This window comes from Rhinolophus sinicus, chromosome 17, assembly GCF_057876585.1.
Source record: "Rhinolophus sinicus isolate RSI-liver-muscle chromosome 17, RSI-T2T, whole genome shotgun sequence".
In the NCBI taxonomy this organism is placed as follows: Eukaryota; Metazoa; Chordata; class Mammalia; order Chiroptera; family Rhinolophidae; genus Rhinolophus; species Rhinolophus sinicus.
In genome coordinates, this window is record NC_142517.1 from 54643321 (window position 1) to 54651034 (window position 7714).

The 7714-nt window shown below is 36.8% G+C and overlaps 1 pseudogene; it reads left to right on the forward strand.

Moving 5' to 3' along the window:
• Window positions 1-4061: 4061 nt before the first annotated feature.
• LOC109435058 (large ribosomal subunit protein eL18 pseudogene) lies at window positions 4062-4591 on the forward strand (annotated as a pseudogene).
• Window positions 4592-7714: the final 3123 nt, after the last annotated feature.

The following is a 7714-nucleotide window of genomic DNA, read 5'->3' on the forward strand; positions in this document are numbered from 1 at the left end:
TTCTGCATTTCTTTTATCTTCAGGTAAAGAAATAAGTCATTAGGGGCCAGATCAGGTGAGCAGGGAGGGTGTTCCAGTACAGTTATTTGTTTACTGGCTAAAAACTCCCTCACAGACAGTGTCATGTGAGTTGGTACATTGTTGTGATGCAAGAATCCTGAATTGTTTCTTGAACAGTTCAGGTCGTCTAACTTTTTCATGGAGCCTTTTCAGCACTTCCAAATAGTAAACTTGGTTAACTGTTTGTCCAGTCAGTACAAATTAATAATGATACCTCTGATGTCAAAAAAGATTAGCAACATTGTTGCAACAAGTTTGCTAACTTAATTGTCAGATCTTATATACTCACAGAATAGAGCAAACTGTAACATGTGGCAATTTTGTACTATCTGCAAACTCCCAACTTTGATGACTTTGATTGTTCATCTGACCCAGGAATTGGGGTGGGGAGGCAGTGAAGAAGTGGGCCCCCAGCTCCTCCACAGCTCCACATTGTTGTTAAGATCCTTCTTTGCTGAAAATGCTTTCTGATGAGAATTCACGTGGGCACAAATACCTTCAAACCCGATGCACATTTGAAAGCATCATTTATATACTTCTTTCTAAGATCTTTTAATTAATTCCCCCATTGTGTTTCTTGCAAGGTCCTGACCATCAGCCAAACTATTAGCCAATGCCTAATATTCAGTGTAAATTCCATGTCTGTATCCTTTTAAGCAAAATGCAAAATCCTGTGCTTTGCTCAATATTGTGCCTACTATTCTCAATTTGATTTATCAATTCAAAATGATCACAACAAAATCTCGGCAATTTATTTTGTGGATATCTACATACTGGTTATAAAATTTATTTCGGAAGGCAAAAGACTCAGAATAGATAACACATTACTGAAGAAGGATAACAATGTCAGAGAACTTATACTACCTTGCTTAAAGACTTATTACAAATCTACACTAATCAGGACAGTGTGGTATTGGTGAAAGAGTAGGCAAATAGATCAACGCAACAGAATTAAGAGTCCAGGAATAAAGCACACACACATAGTCAACTGATATTTGAGAAAGAAATTAAAGCATTACAGTGGAGAAATTATAGTCTTTTCAACAAATGATGCTAGAATAACAAGCAAAAAAATTGAATCTTGACCCTAATGTTACACCTTTCACAAAAATTAACTCCAAATTGATCATAGACCTAAATGTGAAATGATAAAACTTACAGAAGGTAACATAAAAGAAAAATCTAAGTGATCTTGGTTTGGTGATATGTTTTTAGATATAACACCAAAAGCATAATCCTTGAAAAACAACTGATAATTTAGATTTCATTAAAATTAGAAACATCAACTCTACAAAAGACACTGTTAAGAGAAAAGAAGATAAGCTATACACTTGGAGAAAAATCTTTGCAAAACACATATCTAATAAAGGGCTGATATCTAAAACACACAAAGAACTCTTAAAACACAACAGTAATTTTTAAAATGGGCAAAAGATCTGAACAGACACCTGACCAGTAAAGATAGAGAGAGGGCAAGTAGGCATATGAAAAGACACTCAGTATCATATGTGTCTTAGCTCAGGCTGCTAAAATAAATTGTCATGAAGTGAGTGACTTATAAACAACGGAAATGTGTTTCTCACGGTTCGGGAGGCAGAAGTGTGAGGCTAAGGCTGAATCCTGGTGAGCACCCCCTTCTAGGTTGCAGGCAGGTAACCTCCCTATGTAACCTCACTTACAGAGAGCAGAAAGAGGAAGCAAGCTCTTGTGATTCTTATAAGGGTAGTGATCCCCTTTATGAGGAGTCCATCTGACTTTAACTACCTCCCAAAGGCCTGAACTCCTAATACCACCACACTTGGGAATAGTTTCTCAACATGTAAGTTTTATGGGGATACAAACATTCAGCTCATAATACTATATATTTAGGGAATTGAAAATTTAAACAATGACCACTACACACTTTTGAGGATGTCTAAAATCCAAAACACTGGCAATATCAAACACTGAAGAGGGTGTGAAGAAATTTCACCAACATGGAAGGCCCCTAAATTTTGTGGTATTTATTTCCACTGACCAATTGATCTCCTGGAAGAATCGTGTTATATTAGGGGCTCACTGTCACTCTAGTTACTGACAAGTTGACTATTCAGAAACATATATAGCTAGATGTGCCTTTTATAGAGGAGTCTATGCTGTTAGACCCATGTGTAGCTTCTGTCTCTGCCACTGTGGTCACTCTATTCATTTGACCATCAATCATGTCAGTTCTGGTATGGCTAATGACAAATGTTGGATAACATCAACTAGGCATGTCATTTTATCCACTTGAGTGTTCAATGATTCTTTTATGGTGGGTATTAAAAGGTGGAGTGAAAATTTTACTCTTTATGCTCCCTCTCTTGAGTCCATGCACATACCAATATGCCTAACGTCCTTGTCACTGTTTACCCGGTCCTTTTCCTTCTAGCTCTTTAACAGATAAACAGGTCATTTGCTATTTCCCATGAACCTATGTATATTCTCCCTTCAAGCTGCTTTTTCTTCTACACAAGGTAAATAACTAGGTGCATTACTTCATAACTTGCAGCTCTGCCCCTTGGGAGCCACCATTCATTTTTGGCATGCACCCATGTACTGAGCTAAACCATATGGACACTGAGTGTGTGTACTTTTCTCCTCTTTCAGCTGCTCCCACCACATAGATACTGATTGTGTGCAAGTCCTGCTTGTGTTTATGGTTTGGCCACACTTACATTTATTCTAGGTTCTTGTGGGGTATTCTGTCTCCTACATTGTTAAAGATTGTGTTCATGGATTTTTTTCTTTCCTTTTATTATACTGTCTGTACTTCTTGGTTTTCAGGAATTGTTTAGCAAATGTGAATACTACAGTGATAGTATAATCACATTGTTATTTTATTTTTTATTTTGCCAGAATCCTTTTTTTTTTTTTAAAGGTAGAAGTGATTGGTGCTCAATTGATTCATAGTTATATTGAAGGCACTTGTAGTATAAGTGATGGCTTTATAAGGCAAGAATCATTTTAGAGATGCTTATATGTTCTATGACTTAGTATAGAGCTTTAGTGTCTCTATTTCTTTATTGAAAGTGTATAACATGTAGACAGTACCTAGTATTTCTTCCTAACCACTTAAGTGATCAAATATAAATGACTACTGAAAGAAAATTCCTCTTTTAGTACTCTAAACAAGAGGGCAATTCATTGTTAAAATTTTCAGTTTACCAAATTTTCAGTTTACCACTTTTAGAAAGTTTACATATTTCTAATATTATTTGACAAATCAATTGCATGTTAAATGAAATACAGAAAGTAAATAGAAAGAATACTTTCCAAATGTCAATATCTCACTTATCCTTTCATTGACTTAATATATATAAATATATATGCATGCGGTTCCACTTGAACTTTCATTAGACTTCTCTATTGTGTTTTTACAGGATGAATGTTACAAATATTTTAACAGGAGTCGTTTATTTTCAAATCAAATCACTTAGATCAAGTTTTATGGAACTCCTTTTATTCATTCATATGCTCATTCATGCATTTATTCATTAAAATGTGCATAAGTAAACAGGTACTGGGAAGGCAGAGTCAAGGAGAATATAGTTGCTTTTTTCAAGGAGTTCAGTCTAGAGGTGAAGTCATATAAACAATAAACAATTGAAAGCAATATGTTCACTACTCTGCTACATGGAGAAACACTATGCTTACTGTCCTTATTCATCTCCTACTCCTTTTCTCCTCGCTTATTAGTTCTGACATACTAGCCTCCATGCTGGTCCTTTAATAAATCAAACATGAGGTGGTTTCACACAAGTATTTGTACATACACACTGAAATTTAGGAAAGAAGTATAGGCTGGTGATAGAGATTTGGCAGAAGAAGATACTTGAGTAAATAAAATGCTATGTAGAGAAATAAATATAGAGTAAATAGAATTAATATAGAGCTACAGAGAGGCCCTGAGATAAAATTACACTTGAAGACGGCAAGAATAGGTTCTCTTTTTCTGGATTGGTGGCGCAGGAGGCGTCATCATGAGACTCCACATCTGCCACCACAAACACTGACAGGTTGGGCGCAAGGTGCCCAAGAGCCAGGACATGTACCTCAGGCTGATGATGAAGCCATACAGGTTTCTAGCCAGTTGAACCAACTCTACCTTTGACTAGGTGGTACTGAAGAGGTTGTTCATGAGTCGTACCAACCCCCCATCTCTGTCCCTTTCCTGAATTATCCTGAAGATGAAGCTTCTGGGATGGGACGGCAAAAGTGCCGTCGTTGTGGGTAGCATAACCGATGACGTGTGAGTCCAGGAGGTAGGTCCCCAAACTGAAGGTGTGTGCACTTCCTGTGAGAAGCCGCATCCTCAAGCCTGGGGCAAGATCCTCACCTTGACCAGCTCACCCTGAGCTCCCCGAAGAGCTGTGACACCGTTCTGCTCTCCGGTCCTCATAGGGGCCAAGGGGTGTACAGGCATTTCTGCAAGATCCCTGGAACCCCTCATAGCCACACCAAACCCTACATGTGCTCCCAGGGCCAGAATGTCAAGTGTGCCAGAGGCTGATGGGTCAGCCACGCTACAAAAACTAACCCCAGATCCTGTTAAAAAGCTTTTGGATGCTGGGGGTAAAAATGCAAGAATAAAATCAAAAGATCAAAAGGAGTCAGTTAAGGAATCTAAGAAAAAGACATCTAAGAACTTGATGGCTAGCTAACAGTGTTGGGAGTCAAGGAAAAAGAACTGATGGGCAAGTACAAATGTAAATGCTAGTCGACTAATACTGAAAAATATCAATTTGGCAAAAAGAAGTTACAGATGACTTTCATTCACAATTACAATGGAGTAGCAGAGGTGGAGTCCATTTTGCAGTGAATTGAAGAATAAATAGGAGAGGAGAAAATGGAAACAAAGCATCGGGTATTCCTTTTAGAGGCCTGGTTCTAAAAAGAGAGAAAAATCAAGGCAGTAGTAAATGCTGATTTTACATGAAGATAATAAGTTTAAGCTTCAGGGACCTTCATTTGCGTGGGTTACATGAGTACAGGATTTTGCTAAGAGGTCTGAGATGGTCCAGTTGCAGTGGAAGCGTTTTCATGTAAACAAGTCATGAATTCCCAAAGAGATCTCAGAAGAAAGGGCCTGAATAGTCAAGTCCTTCCTCATTTGTGAAAATTTGTGTTTTATAAATAAATGTTTTACAGTAAACATTTATTTGTACCTAATCTTGTATTTATAATTATTTTTTTTTTTCCCTTAAAGAGACGCCACAAATTGTAATAAATTTCAAACCTACGTCTATCTAGTAGCAGTGGATAACATGAAAGAGTTTTCTTGGAGAAATTTCTTTTAGAGTGGTTGAAATATGATCATATTTGTTTGCTGAATTAAAAATATAAAGTTCTAAATTGTTGACAAAATTAAAGGAAGAGGTAGGACTTGAATATTTAAGAGGCACGAGGAAATGAGATATTGAATGAGAACAAGAATTGGTATTAGACAAGAGGAAAGATACCTTTTCCTGTTGACAAAGACTCTTTGTTTGACTAAACTTGAGTCAGTCTCCTGCAACTTGTCCTTGGCTGATCTGTGCACTTACTTGTAAAACCCAGTTTTACCAAGAACTCCTGCTAGGTCAGTGTAACCAGAACCAACCACTGTCACCTTCCTCAATGTCTGATAACACTTGATATTTGATCAGATTTCCCATCCTCCACTATCCCCCAGTATTCTCTGATAACTCTGGCCTGTCTTCAGCAAAGAATCCTGGTAGGCTGGTTTAGACAGAATCTCCCTTCCCACTGATGTTTCCGCTTAGTAATTTTCTGAACATTGACCCCCACACTGCTCCTTGTTTATAAATTCCCCTTGCCCATGCTGTATTCAGAGTTGAGCTCAATCTCTCTCCCTCACTCTAAAAGCCCATTACAGTAGTCCCTATATCTATCTTGATGGTTCTGAATAAAGTCTGCCTTACCATCTTTAACAAATATCATTGAATTTTTTTTTCTTTAACACTCTAAATCTCGTTAAAAGGAGGTAAGGAATTGTTAGGACAAAGGTAAGATTGTTAATGGAATGAGAAGCAAATGGTAAAGAATATGAATTCAGGAAATTAGAGTGAGAATGTATCTTAAAAATAATTCAATCTGCTTTTCATATTTTTGGAAAATAAAACTTCAACTCAGAACTCTACCCACTAAACCGAGACCGTTGTTAACAGCACATGCCCTGGAGTTACGATCTTTATAACAATCTAAGAAAAGAAAGGATATTTGTAGAAATAAACATAATATCTTCCACAAAAATATCAGGGTCTAGTATCATTAATAACAAAGAACCAGCAAAGCATTATTGGAAAATACCTTTGTTAAGATTAATAAGTGTGACTGTGCTACTTCATCTTTTCCCAAGTGCCTATAATTTTTATAATTAATCAGGCACTACGTCAACAGCAGTTCAAAGCAGAATCTTATTTTTCAGAGAATGACGAAGGAACTGTCCATGTACAGGCTGATGAAACACTCTGCAATTGTGGGGTAGTGGAAGGAATGGTGGACTTAAAGGCAGATGCCCACTTTGGAGTTCCAGATCAACTACATACCTCTGTGTTCAGTGAGTGTAGGTCTCGTTCTAAATATTCCAACATTTTAGAGGGTAAATGATTATATCCACCTGCCTACCTCAAACAGTATTAACTGATCATTTATTATCTACATTAGAAGAAAAATTAATGATAACTTTTAAATAAAATATTAAAACATCCAGAACAAGCAAACAAACAAAAGAAATAGGCCATTTAAAAGTATATCAAAAAATCCTAAGGCAGGGATGTAACAGACATTACTGGTAGGAGGAGTCAACAGACCTGAAATCTATCCCTAATACCTCAAGTGACTATAGGCTTTCGCAAATCAAGCAAACATTTTGATCTTTCATTTTCTCATTTCAAAAAGTGTATAGTAATAACCGTCTGGCTTAACCCTTAGTCACCAAAAATGAAATGCTCTGTAAAAAGCCATTATTATGCATAGGTGCATTAGAAATTTGTTCAGTGTATTCTTTGGGCTTAAATTGAGAAGTGCAGTCTATCTACAGTCCCTGTTAGAGCTTACACCCACGTCTAACCTCTAGTAGTTATTATTGTCTATTCCACTAATTCCCCATCAAGTTGGTCTTTTTGGGGGCTGTCATATGTTCTTCTGCATATATCCTGCTTATTGTACTAGACTGTGAGCAGATTGAGGACAGGACCTTGTCTGATTTATTTCTTTTAAATTCCTAATGTTTATAGTAGTGGCCATGCAGTATAAGTTAAATAAATGTAGGGAATTTTGGTCAGGGTGATGAACAAGAGCAGAAAAATATTGCATTGGACCTACAGTTGCATTCGTCCAACCAACATCAATAATGTTTTGTTTTTTTTTCAAAGTTGAAATGTATGTAGGGAGGTTATAGTGCACTTCTTTATCCATCCATTTGTTTAATGTGTATTTATCAAGCATGTTTGTAGGTGGTATAGCAAATGTTGCAGTTTGGAGTATAGATAATAGTCAGATACAACCCACAACTGATAAAGCTATTTGTGTATTTTTCCTTAAATAAGGAAGATATGTATATGTCAAATGTGTAAGAAGATATGTCAGAAGACCTGTATATGTCAGAAGATATTAACATATGTCAGAGAGG